Consider the following 14,720-nt stretch of genomic DNA (forward strand, 5'->3'; position numbering starts at 1 on the left):
CGTGTATCTTATCATAGCTCATTCCAATAGAAGACAACATCTTTTTGGCTTCATACGTTCGATTGGGAAGAACATTATCCTCTGGTAGCATATCTTTCATAAGGGCTAATAACTCTGTGAAACTTTTATCCGACCATCCATTGTCCGCCTTTAAGTTGTACAACTTTAACACCGCAGACAATCTTGTGAATTTTGAACAACCATCATACAACGGTTTCTCTGCATCGCTTACCAACCTCTCAAACATTTTGGGACAATCCGCTAGATCTTCTTCCAGCGCTTCTGCAATCTCTTCGACACGATCACAATCGTATGTGTCTGTGCAATCGTCGTTTGAAGCATACTTCCTATTACACCTCGACCCAGCATTCCCGGTACTTTTCTCACCATGCATTGTCCAACATGTATAACTTCTATCAATTCCAAACCGTAGTAAATGAGATCCCAACTGATTCCCGTTAACCTTACCCCCGGCATAACAGCAACCCAAGCAAGGACACGGCATTCGAAGCGGGTCTTTGGAGTTCGCAACCGCAAACTCAACAAATTCCCATACCCCTTTCTCGTACTCTTTCGACAATCGGTTTGAATTCATCCATGTCTTATCCATGTCTTAATTAAGCTAAACAACAACGGTCAAACTTCCACTCTTCACAAGTAACCCCTATGGCGAATTCAATTCACAAAGTTAGTAAGTACCTCCTATATTAACTCTCTAAACACATAAAACTAATGTGTTTCTGTCAAAACGCAAAGTATAAACGGAATGAATCCGAAGCAATAAAACGTAACATATATAATCACACAATTTCAGACAAATTCATCATAATACCAGTAATTTGAGAAAGAAATTTACCTCGGATGTTACCGAACTCAAGAAAACGCCAAACGTCGAACTAGGCTGGGAAACGATCAAACTTTCACTATACACAAGTTACCCCTATAGCAAATTCACAAAGTTAGTAACCACCAAGACAAAATCGATTGAACAAAGGAAATCAACAATAGTTTGATGTGTGTACATACTCCTAAATATGTAGTACCAGAGTCAATGATACGAGCTCCAAAGAGATCCAAAGTTATCAATCCAGTCAGACCTATACAAGAAATTCAATTCAATGTATGATTATAATAAGAATGGGTGAATAGCTCATGATGCAGTTAATTAAATACACCACTACTAACACTACTAACACAAGACACACGATGCAGTTAATTAAATACACCACTACTAACACGAAGCTATAAAACTTTTTGCTCAAAAGCAAACCTTATGAATCATCCTTGTCTATATACATTAACTCACTCTTGTTTCATTCTTTACCTTCTCTCTTCCTCATTAATTCAACTCTCATAAGGTATATATTATTACTATTATTATATATTATTTATTATTTAATTTCTCTATGTGCTGTCATTCTCATACTTTACAGTACTTGGCATCCTTGAACAAGCCAATTTATTGTATAATATATACCATCACTCTCAATCTCATACACACACAACATATATATCATAGAGTTATTATATATAAATAAAAGTATATAATATATATTTTATCAAATTCCAAAATCTATATAGCTATGTATGTACTATCCATCTCAAACTTCCAGATATGTATTCATCAAATAGTTCCCTCAATGGAAATAACCTAACATTTTCCTCTAATTCAAGAAATACTCAAGTAAAAAACTCTTGTAGCTGCTGCAAGGCTTCATGTTTCTCCATGACAGTGCCCAACAATTGTATTTGTTAAGAAAAGAGGTAATTCAATTAACAAAATGCTGTGTTTTTGAGTGTAATCTAACAGATTGAGAAACACATACACTTGTTTTATATCTATCTTGCAATTTTCTCTCTTAGAATATATTATTAAACACAACAATCTCATAATGAATCTAAGAGGAAAAGAAAACAACAAAGAACAACAACTGATATTCACAAATACTCACAAACATGAAGCCTTCCAGATATGAAAGCTATGAGAAGTGTGATACCTGGGTGGCGCAAAGCAAGTTGCTACCAGAGGAGAAGAGACGGAGACGAAACGATGGTGGTGGACGGAGGAGAAGAAGTTCGCGCGATGGTGGTGGACGGAGGACCGACGACGGTGAGGGGTGGGGTTTCTGGTTCGCGTGCAGAGAGAAAAAGAAAGAGAGAAAGTGAGAAACAGTAGAAGCGTGTTTTTGGTTTTAATTTTAGTAATAAGGCTACTAAAGCGCTTCTGGAAAGCGCTCTCATAGCCTGGGCTATACCAGCGCTTTTGACAAAAAGCGCTCTCATTAAACACCCCTACCAGAGCGCTTTTGAAAAGCGCTTTCGTTCCCCCCACGTTCCCCCCACCTACCAGAGCGCTTTTGTAAAGCGCTTTCGTACCCCCCCCTACCAGAGCGCTTTTGAAAAGCGCTCTCATAACCCCCCCTACCAGAGCGCTTCTTAAAAGCGCTTTCATACCCCCCCACTATTAGAGCGCTTTTTTAGCGTGTTTTTTAATTTTGTCTTTAGCGAAGCCTATGCCAGCGCTTTTCCTAAAAGCGCTTTCGTAGGGGTGCTGCTAAAAGCCAAATTTGGCGTAGTGATAATTGGAAACGAAAATGGTTTTGAGGCCCTTAGAATTGGAGGATGCTTTGTAACCTCTGATAATAAAGTACCATGATTATATGTTGGAATGTAAGGAGGCTGAATAAAAGAGCAAGATAAATCGAGGTTGGATCCCACCTCAAGAAATTGCATGAATCTTGTTTTGCTTTGTTAAACTAGAGTAAAAATAAATAATGCTAATAAAATTATAGAGTTTTGGAACTGACGGGTGCTATATGGATAACTATAATCATCATACTAATGGAAGAATACGACCAGTGTTACAAACTACTAAATGGAAAGTGAAAACATTGGATAGCTCAAACTAATTCATCCAGCGCAAATTTCATGTTATAGATGGTAAACTCTCACATTTCCTATATGTGATATATGCCCATAACCAATTAGTTAATATGAGAAAAATATGGATTCAAGAACTATACAAGTACTATACAAATACTTTGGATAGTGATAAGAGACTTCAATAATGTGTTGACTATAGATGATAGAGTGGGTGGAACATCTATACAAACTACATAATTCTCGGACTTGGAAGAGATGATGGAGGAGACAGGCTTGCATGAACATGACACTAGAGGCAACCATTTTACATGGTCAAATAATCACCCAAATGGAGTGATATACTCAAGAATAGATAGGGATATATGTAATAAAGAGTGGATCCTAGCTTATCAAAATTGTAAAATTGAGATTTTAAGCCCCTACATCTCAGATAACTCCCCACTTAGAGCAAAGATGATGAATACCAAAGTAAAGATAAATAGACACAAAACATAATTTAAATTCCTCATCTTTGTGACAAAGAGACCTGAGTTCATGAATATTATTATTGATAGTTAGGCCAGAGCAAAGGAAGGCAAACCAATGTATGTTCTATGGAGGAAACTCAAAAGATTACAACCAACATTGAGAAACCTGAATAGAAAGACAACTACAGTGGTGAAAAAGATTCAAGAGAGAAGGATTCAGTTGGAATAATCACAACATCTACTAGCAGGTGATATGTTCAATCAAGAACAAAAAAGCTTGCAAGATTGCAGGTGTTGGATATATGAGATTCAAGATCCATGATGAGTCAATAAGGTTGTTGACTGAAGTCAGGTATGTTCATGATTTGAAGAGAAATTTGACTTCCCTTGGTGAATTCGACAAGAAAGGATATGTTTTTTAAGGAGAGAAAAGTATCCCAAGAGTCATGAAGGGGTCGAAGGAAGTCCTGAGAGGCGTGAAGAAACAAGTCTTGTATACCCTTGAGACTGAAGTTGTAAGTGGTTATGCAAATGTTGCATCCATGAAACCTTTGTCGAAGACAGAAATTTGGCATATGATATTGGACCCACGTTAGTGAAAGGGGTCTGGTCGTATTAGGGAAACAAAATCTTCTTGGTGGAGACAAAGTCGAAAAGCTGAAGTTTCGTGAATCATGTGTACTTGGAAAATCTTGCAGAGTGAAGTTCAATAAAAGCAAATAAAGAACACATGAATCCCTTGATTACATCCATGCTAATCTTTGGGGGCCTGCGAGGTGTCCATCACATTCAGGAGAAAGATATTTTCTATCCATAATTGATGATTATTCCAGAAAGGTATAGGTATTCATCCAGAAGACTAAGTATGAAACTTTTGATAATTTCAAAAGTTGGAAGACTCTGGTCAAAAATCAAAATGGGAGAAAGGTTAAGAGGTTAAGAATTGACAATGGACTTGAATTTTGCAGTGAGGCGTTTGATAGTTTTTGTGCAGCCTATGGTATTGAAAGGCACGGAACTAGTGCATGCATTCCCTAACAAAATGGTTTAGCTGAAAGATATAATCAAACCATTTTGGAAAGAGTTAGATGCATGTTGACTAGTGTTGGGTTAAAGAATGTTTTTGGGGCAGAGGTTGTTTCGATAGCAACATATATGATAAGCATATGTTATTCGATTATGTTAGATATAAAGACACCTGAAGAATTTTAGTTGGGACATCCACCAAATCTCGACAAACTTAGAGTATTTTGTAATGCCCCATACTGCTTTCAGGATGATCGACTGACCCCACAAACAAACACGAGTCTTTTCAGCATGACCTCACTCGCACGCTTTCCGGAAAACTTCCTTGAAGGTCATCAATCCCAGAATTACTGCAAGTCAAGCACGCTTAACTATTTAAATTAATTATTGATTTTTAATTAAATTAGAAATAAATATTTAAATTTACATTAATGGAAAATAATCTCTACACATTTAAAAGAAATAAATATTTAAATTTACATTAATAGAAAATAATCTCTACAAATTTAAAAGAAGTGGCTAATAATAAAAACTTGTGAATTAATTATTTTAAGTTAGAGATATTTTTGTAAAAAGCAATTACATTTCTCTCTTCTATTTTTTTTTATATTTCTCTTATAACAAACAAATCATCAAATTCACTTTATATTTCTTACTTATTTTTCTTTTTTTACCCTCTCATCTATTTTACTCTTCACAACTTCTCTTCGAAATGAAACACAACCTAAAAATCAAAGAAAAACAGGCCGAAAGAGAATCACAAGTTCAAACTTGTTTTTACCAAAAATCCGTCCAAACAAAACCAATTGCACCCTTCCTTTCATCACCTAAATGTGTCGTCGGTTTCTGTCAGTGCTAGAGAACAAAACAAATAAAAGCATGTATGTCTTTATTAGCAAACTGAACTTTTACATTCTTAACAAACAAACAAGAATAAGAATTTGCAATACATTCAAATTTTATCTATCTATTCAAAATAGTACATGTGACATGATATCAAAATAGAAAATTAATATAAAAAATCAATAGTTTTATACTATTAAATTTCTTGTTTATATTAAGATTGCTCTAGTAGCTGCCTCTTCATTCATTGAAAATCCATGAAAGTCTCCATCATAGTACCTACTCACGGGTTTATTTTTCTTCTATTGAATTTTTTCTTTTTTACCAAAAAGAAAAGATATCATTAAACAAAAAGAGAGAACAAAATACACAAGACTGACCAACCAAGACCCCTCAATGACAAAGCTTAAGTCTAAAGATACCCTTCTTGTCTGATAAGTAATCTCTAATGATATCATCTTGAACAAAATTAAAGCAATTAAAATTTTTGCACTTTAAACCAATGCTAGCCAAAGAATCTGCACAAAAATTGACTTCTCTAAAGTTATGAGTGATCATGAAATCAATTTTGATCGTGTAATCCCAACACAACAGCCAACGAGACCAAAGCATTCAAGACACCAAAGCATGATTCTTAAAGGCATTAACTACATAGTTACAGTCAATTTCCAACCAAAGTTTTGAAATATTCTTCTCCTTTGTCATCTCAATAGCCATTAACGCCGCAATTTGCTCGGCACTCTCCGGAGATTCACAACCTAAGTAAGCACAAAAACTTAGAATTTGATTAGCATTATGATGTCTAAAAACACCTCTGCACGCAGAAGACCTCGGACTACCAATTGCAACCCCATCAACATTACATTTGATTCAACCATTTAATGGAGGAGACCAAAGAACCTCCATTGTTGTCAAAGTCTTTTTAGGCTTTAGATTTATGCCAAACTTTTTAAGCAAGGAGAAATTGGAGATAGAAGAGTTTGAAGCTCTATGAGTACCGTGACCTACCAACTTTGCCTGAGTTGAAACCATAGCCACACAAGTTTTCCAATTTGAGATTTTAACCTCAAACCTTGCTTTATTTCTAGTAGTCCAGATTTGATAAAAAATACACACTATGCTAGCATGAATAACATATTTGGCTTGAGGAGACCAATTATGATTAATTATTTTCCTGCAGTCATCGATATTAGTAACCACCAGATTCATCTACAGAGTACTAACAAGCCAATTCCAAATGTCCCTAGCAAACTTGCAGTCAAAGAAGATGTGAGAAGAAGTTTCACAGCAAGAAAGGCAAAGGTTGCACATTGAAGGAAAAGAGAAACCTCTCAAACTCAGGTTTTCATCAATTGGCACTTTGTTATGCATATACCTCCAAACAAGCATTAATTGGGAACGAGGAGAATCAATATCCCATGGAAAAGATTTCCAGACAAATGAGGGGCAAGGATTGATGATGGTGTCATATACTGTTTTCAAAGACAAGATCCCATCAATTGCATTCTTCCAAATAAAGAGATCTTCAACCTTAACATTTGGGATGAAAATACTAGAGATAGCATTTAGGAGATTAGACAAAGCTACTTGATTATTGTTCTTGAATTCAAATAAGTGTGAAATACATGTTATTATATTGTTGTCCATTTGTGTATGAGTAAACGACAGAAATAAAAGTAAGTCCTTCCTCTGATTGGATAAGGATCATCTCCATCTCCTAAAAAAAAAGTTAATAACTCTATTATTATAATTTTATGCATATAAATTTAAATAAATATTAATTAAACAAATTTAACTTTTTTACATTCTTAATAAATTAAATTATAGAATAATATAGAAATTCATTAAACATTTAATAGTTATTTTGTTATTAAGAGTTTGTCATAAATTAGTTAGTTTTATTAATTAGTTAGAATTGGTTATAAATTCGCTAAATTGTTAATAATTATTTATTATTTTGTTCATGTTAATTCAATATAAATTTTAAAGAGTTTTTTCTTTATATCAATTTCTCAAATAAAATTTTAAGTCCGACATAAGTTAAACATAGAGATTTGTAAGAGTTTATATACAATGACCTTTTACTTTACAAATCAGTTTTATACAAATAAATTGAGTCAAACTTTAATATAATATCAGAGTCTATTGATCGAATTAAGAACGTCCACTGTAAATATTCACGCACCAAACCCTAAAAAGTGTTGGACACCTAATTTTGTAAGATTAAGTTAAGGATCATACTCTAATACTTCATGAAATTCATCTTCATCTCTATAATCATATTATTCATAATAATAATTAAATTACAGTGAGATATAAAAGGCAAAAAAACAATTTGTCATTTGAAATATTAATATTTAAAACATCATTCATAGTACTTGATTTTCATCACAAAACAATTGACACTTTATTTAGATTTAGACTTTTATTTATTATTTAAAATAGTTTTTGTTTTATGTTATGAATATTTTCAAAAAAGTTTTTGTTTTTGTTTTTGAGTTTTACTAATATAAGATTTCAAACTAATTTCAATTTTGAATCATAAAATTTTCAAATATTAAAATTAATTTTAAATATAAATATAAAAATAAATATATATCATAATATCTTAATATAAATAATTTATATCATTAAAATTTTAAAATAATTGAAATATTATAAATATATAATAATATATTAATAAAAAAATACTTTTTTCTAGTAGCATAATAGTTATAATTTTATTTTTTAAAGGTGATTAAATGCGATGTCACATATTCAGGGCCGGTCCCGACTTTTTAGAGGCCCAGGGCAAATAAAAGAATGGACCCCTAACAAAAAAATGACGTTTTACTCGCCTTTAAAATGAAGAAGAATCTCGGAAAAAATATCAAAAATATGAAGTCATGGTTGATTTTAACAATAAAAAGAATTTCAATACAGATAAGAAACCATATGCAAATCATTAAAGAATTCAAAATCGAAATATGATTAACTGAATTAAGAATGTGAATTTTTTATCCTAATTAGTAAAAAGTTTATTTTTATGATCAGATAAATAATAAATCAAAGCAAAACTAATAATGAATTTCATTTCATCATAAATATTTAATGATAAATAAGCTAATTGTATGACAAACTTTTAAATATTTAATTATAACATATAAATAGTCTCTAAAATTCTAACAAGCAACCTCTTGGTTTAATTTGTTCTAAAATTGACAGAGCCCTTTGTAATGTTGAGTGGTTTGTTAATTTCCACAAAAATGTGATTGATGTCTTAAACCCTCATATATATCTGACCACTCGCCCCTGAGAATTCAACTTGATCCAAATATGCCTCATCAGAAAATCAAATATAGATTTATATTCCTGAATTGTGTTGTGGAGAATCCTGACTATATGAATATATTGAGTTCTAATTGGAGAACACCAGAGCCAGGGCAGCCCATGTATAGTATTTGGAGAAAATTACAGAGACTTCAACCGGCTCTTAGACAGCTTAACAAGAAGACTACTGAGGGTGTTAGACTTATTCAGGAAAATAGAGTGAAATTAGAGGAAGCAGAGAACAGATTAGCAGCAGATGTTACTAATCCAGCCCTTTGCCAAGAGATTAAACATCAGACAGAGGATTTGATGAGAAGTAATGAGCTTGAGGAGAAAATCCTTCAGCAGAAATCTAAGGTGGATTGGATCACTCTTGGGGATAATAATAGTGCTTATTTTTATGCCAATCTCAAGACAACGAATCAGCAGACCCTCATAAGGGAACTTGAGGATGATAATGGGAAAAAGTTAACTGAACAGCAAGACTTAGAGAAAGAGGTTATTAATTTCTACACTCAGTTGATTGGGACTGCTTCCCCTACCCTAAAGCATGTTGATATTTTAGCTTTGAGAAAAGGAGCACAACTTCAGATTGAACAACAAAATTTTCTGGTTCAGCCTGTGTCAGGGGATGAAATCTGGAAGGCTGTCAAGAGTTTGGGGAACAACAAAGCACCAGGTATAGATGGTTTCAATAGCTATGTTTTCAAGACTGGTTGGAGTGTTGTAAAGCATGATGTTATCTCTGTTGTCCAAGATTTCTTTATGCATAATAGACTCTACAAAGCTGCTAATTATGCCTTGGTAACCCTCATACCAAAATCCCATGGAGCTACTAGTATGAAACAGATGAGGCCTATAGCCTGCTGCACCACTCTGTATAAGATCATTTCCAAAATCCTTACTTCTAGACTGAGCAAGGTTATAAACCATGTTGTAGATGACAGCCAAACAACTTTCCTCCCAGGAAAAACTATCCACGACAACATCATCATGGCTTATGAGCTACTCAAAGGCTAGAATAGAAAAAACATTTCCCCCAGATGCACTTTTCAAATTGATATTCAAAAAGCATACGACACTGTTGAGTGGAATGCTTTGGAGATCATTATGCAAGAAATGAGTTTTCCCCCTGTCATACCCCAAATTTGTCCTACCCATTACTTTTATCTGGCTTAAGCTTCCCATTTCATCTGTATACCTCCATTAGGGCATTTGCACGGCTTTGCATTCATTCATTAAATAAAAACATATAAAAGCATGGGATCAGAAGTCTCCTGGTGAATTAGGGTTTTATTGGTTTGAGGCTTCTACTTAAAATAAACTTGTTTCAACTGGTTCTTCTGTGTGCACTGGATTACGGAATCAGGGTTTCGGTTCATGGATATTGTGGATTTCCTCTTCATCGAGCTTCAAAGTTATTCTTCATCCACATACAACAAATTCGATGATTAAGAGTTTTATCTCCCTATTTTCGTGGTGATTCAAATGATATTGCTCATTGGTGGAACTACAAGTCATTTACATTGGGGTTCATGCAAGAATTTGGACATATATAGTGTAATTGGGGAATTGTGGCAAGATTGGAGGAAACTATGTCAAAACTTTGACTTTCAGTCAAAATCAACCAAAGAATGTCGACTCTTGATCAAAGTCACTCTTGAGGCTTTTTGAGATTAAAGGTATGAATGCTTAATGCATTAGGAGTTTGAATATGAAGCATACAAGGGAAAGTCATGTTTCAAATGTAAAGAAATTCAAACACATTCATTCATTCAAAAACATTTGAACATGGTTAAGAAGAGTCCTTCAAGCTACAATCAAGGCCTCCTTTCAAGAATTCCAAAATTAAAAGCAAGAGGAAAAGAAATTTCAAAGTTTGAAATTGTAAGAGAATCATCACAAAGGAGGAAAACTTCATTACAAAGCCAATTACATTGCACTTCCATTACACTCCATACAAAAATTATTACAAATTTATTTCGATAAGCATCCGTGAACCATTCAAACAATTCTTATTCACAAAAAATCATACAAAAAAGAATACACCATTCAATGCCCTTTTACAAAGTTCTTTCACATTACACTTTCAATCATGTCCAAAAATCCAAATTCTATTAAAGAACCATTTCATTACCATGACCACAAGAATCCATTACAAAATAAAGTCAAGAAAGTATTACAAGGAAAAAATACATTTTTGCATAGTCGGCTAAGGACCCCGACTATGGACCTAACTTCGGTTGTCCCAAGACGTACTTCTTCCTTCATCTCCAATGCATTGCATCTTCAACATCAATAAAGGTCCTTCATGATCGAGCAACACGGTTGGTCATCGTCTCTCCATCTTACTTCAATGGTGCACCAATCTACATGATTAAGAATATTCAGCCATGACATTATCTAGCAAGCATAAAAGAAGGTTTATATGAATCTCACAAATTAAGCTCAGTTCAAGGGGAAACCAGAATTTAAACAAGTACATCACACATGCCACATGCTATCAATTCAAAACATGCAGTTCAATTTAAACCAGTGTACATGTTTCCATTCATCCCTACAACACAGCAGCCATGAATTCACAAAGAAGAAAATGCATACAGTGCAGTCCCATAAAGACCATGAGCTTCGGCTGCAAAGAGCCACAGACCGTGACACAATTTTGACCCGAACTGGCAGCCATCGCTACCTGCATAAAATCATCCTAACAGTTACACATTCCCAAAACCAATCAATTTCTATATACCTTCATACATCAAACTGCCCAAACAGAATCTCAACCCTCAGTTTCATAACAGAAAGTAACAACCTATAACTAACTTTCTCCAACTCCTAACCGAATTCAGAAATCACAAATTCTAACTACCTATAACCTCTAACTGTCCTAACAGAACCTAACTAACCTCCAATCTTCTCCCTCCATCATTTTTCATCAACCCTCCGAATCTTCTCACTTTTTGCAACTTCACTCATCTTCACCATCGATTTCTCTCTCAATCTCACAAAAACTATAACACTCTTGAACCTTCTCCAAGAACTCTTCAATATACCTTCAATCACCACAAAAACCAGAAGCACTTCATCATCACACCTTCTTCAACCTCTCTCCACTTCACCACTCTTCAAACTCATTAACAGAAAAGAAACAGAATCAACAAAAAAGAAGAAGGAAATTGAGAGAGAGAGAGAGAGATAACGAACCTGTAACTGAACCATAACAGAACCCATCAGTTCTTTCTTCAACACTCTTCAATTCCCTGAACCTTCACCCTCCACCATCATCATCATCTCCATAATCATAGCAATTCCAGAAAATCTTCACGATAACCGAATCGTAGCGTTCACCATTCAACATCAATCGTCATCTTCATTGATCAATAAGCTTCAAATTCCATGCGTTATCTTCAACCAACGTTCTTTGACCTGAACATTCAACATCACCATAATCCGTAACTGAACGCAACAATACTCAACCTATAATCGAAGCTTCAGCAACAGCGAAAGCGCACATACCTGAGTTCTGAGGATTTCCTCCGGATTTCCCAACGGCTTCGATTTCGTTCAAGAAATTGAGGGATTGAATTGGAGACGAACGAGAGATTGGGGCAGAGGGAGAGACGAAGGATGAGAGGTTGAGATATAGAGCAAAACGGAGAATGAGACTCCACCGTCGCCGTCATCGCCGTTCATGCCGAGGAAGAGAGGCTCATATCGCCCATTGTCGCTCGGGAGTGAGGACGAGAGAAGAGATGAGGTTGTTCTATTTTCATTGATTCACGGCTGCCGGAGAGTTGATCGGAGAGGAGAGAGGAGAGACTTGATCGGAGAGAATCGGTGAGGGAGTGTTCCGGCGCCGTTCTCGCGGTGAGAGGAAGAAGACGTAATCTGAAACGTCACAGAGTAACAACCCTAATCCCCTTTTATTTTTTTTCAATTAATGTATTAATTAAAATATTTGGCTAGTACATAGTTTTGTGTTAATTGGAATATAATGATGCTGCTAATTGAATTAACCTGAATTAATTATTGATTAACAAAATTCTGAAAAAGGACTTGGACCATAATCTTGGGCTAAACGAAATTGCTAGATCCACCTCCCCTTGGCCCATGACGCCATTTTTTGGCTGTTCTGAACAATAAAAGTCCTTTAGGCCATACACACAAATTTGTTGCCTTTCACACCCCCGATTCTGAGGCCCAAAACGTGTGGCACGTAGTTCCAGTTTATTTTCTTTTTGCTTTCTCACCCCCTTTGCTAGGCAGATTTAGATTTTTACTTAAATCTTGTTTTACATCTAACTTTTGATTCATAAACCGGTTTTAATTGAAATAAAAAACCAATAAAAATATGTTTTAGATAGTTTTATGTGTGTACATAATTGTGATGTTTTTTGTATATTTTTGCAATTGTTTTGCCATCTTCAATAAATCATTTACGTTGGTATGTTCATGTTTCTTTCGGTTTTGCTATGTTTTGCAAAGTAAGTTCGTTTGACACCTTAGGATCAGAATTTAATCGCCAATTTTTGTGTGGTTACTGTAGACTAATCCACGATGATGTGTATAAAAAATGAACTCATAATTCTTTGTTTTGATTGGTATTTGGTTAGTGTTGTTTGACTCGATTAACATGCGTTTCTAATAGACAATTGTGACGTTTGTGCTCTCAAATTAAAATGCATTCATGAAACAACGTTGGTTCCTTTTTGTACATGTGATTAGGGATGTCTAGAGGTCCTAAGACCTGGAATTCAAGATTTTAATGCATGTTTTCTTATTTTACTTGATTTTTCTTTCTCACATGTAAATAACTTGTTTTTTATTGACGATTGCACCGTAACTTGTACAAATGACCCGTAATTTTGTGTGAAACTCCTTGGCATGATTTTGTGAGTGTTTAGGCATCTAGTAGAGGCTATTTGCTACTGACTTGTACCATTTGATTACATGTTTCTAACTTCATTCACAATTTGAAACCGTTTAGCTAGTATTAACCTAGTGTTGTCTAGTTTTGGTTAGAGTTTCGTATTGCCTCATGCTAATTGACTAATATAGATTAATATAGGATATTAGAACTAGATGATTGAGTTTGCTACTGACTTGAGGCCTAGCTCATTGTGTTCACTTGCTTTTGTTTTGATTAATTGATGTTCGCCCGCTAATTGGTAAGTAACGATGCATGCGATGCTTTGACGACTTCTTGGGGATGTTTTTGTAGGGTACCGTGATGCTTTTGTATTTGATGTGGGACATTCAATCCCATGCTTTGCTACTGACTTGGAGCTTTTCTCTCTCATTTCCATGCTTAGCTTCTCATTCCTTGCTTTAATGTTGCTTATTCCTTACTATTGCTGGCCATGTTCCCTTAGACTCTTCCTTCTTTGTTAAGGGGAATTGAGATAGGATAGCTATCCTCAACCTTAGGGCCACTAGTAGAGTAGAATAACATAGATTAGAATGGTAGATCTAGTTCCCTTTTGCATTCTTTTTTCTTTTCAACTTTAAAACATTAATAAAAGGAAGATACGAATCACATTAAGCAAGTGATAGAGAAATGAGTGGGATTCATTCCCTAATCTATTTCTCAATCACTTAGTGGCATAGAAACGAGTGGGATCCATTCCCTAATCCGTTTCTCGGTCACTACTTAATGGGAGAGGAACGAGTGGGATTCATTCCCTAATCTGTTTCTCAAACATTAATTAATGGGAGAGAAATGAGTGAGATTCATTCTCTAATCTGTTTCTCAAACATTACATAATGGGATGGAAGTGAGTGGGATTCATTCCCTAATCTGCTTCTCGATCATTATACATTTTATGTGATTCGAATCGTGAAGTAAATTCCCTTAAAAAAAAACACAACCAAAAACACATAAAACACCTAACAATGATTCAGACTAAAGCAAAGTAGAGAAAGTGGTGAGTGGCCCGGTATTGGGTACTGTTCATCACTCATCTACTCTAAAAGACACAAACCAATCTCTTTCTTCTTCTTAAGGGCATCGTTATCTCCGTTCCATTGCATCCTAGGCTGTCCCCTTGTGCAAGAACGCGAGCGTTGACTCCGCCCAATTAAAAAAACACAAAAACAAACAGAAAGTCTTTAGCCGAGCTACGGTAACTCTGATTCCTGAAAAGGATACGTAGGCAGCGGGGTAGGGCCCGTGCGAGTACAATTCTTTCTTTTCCC

The 14,720-nt window shown here is 34.9% G+C and overlaps 1 long non-coding RNA gene across 1 annotated transcript; it reads right to left on the reverse strand.

The window, feature by feature from the left end:
* Positions 1–10,398: 10,398 nt before the first annotated feature.
* Positions 10,399–12,475, reverse strand: LOC131647509 (uncharacterized). The gene is made up of 3 exons (XR_009297846.1): positions 12,042–12,475; positions 11,730–11,951; positions 10,399–10,897 (listed from the first exon to the last, which is right to left on the reverse strand). It is a non-coding gene; the product is annotated as an uncharacterized LOC131647509 (long non-coding RNA).
* Between the last annotated feature and the right edge of the window lie 2,245 nt (positions 12,476–14,720).

Source organism: Vicia villosa, linkage group LG2 (genome assembly GCF_029867415.1).
Source record: "Vicia villosa cultivar HV-30 ecotype Madison, WI linkage group LG2, Vvil1.0, whole genome shotgun sequence".
Lineage (NCBI taxonomy): Eukaryota > Viridiplantae > Streptophyta > Magnoliopsida > Fabales > Fabaceae > Vicia > Vicia villosa.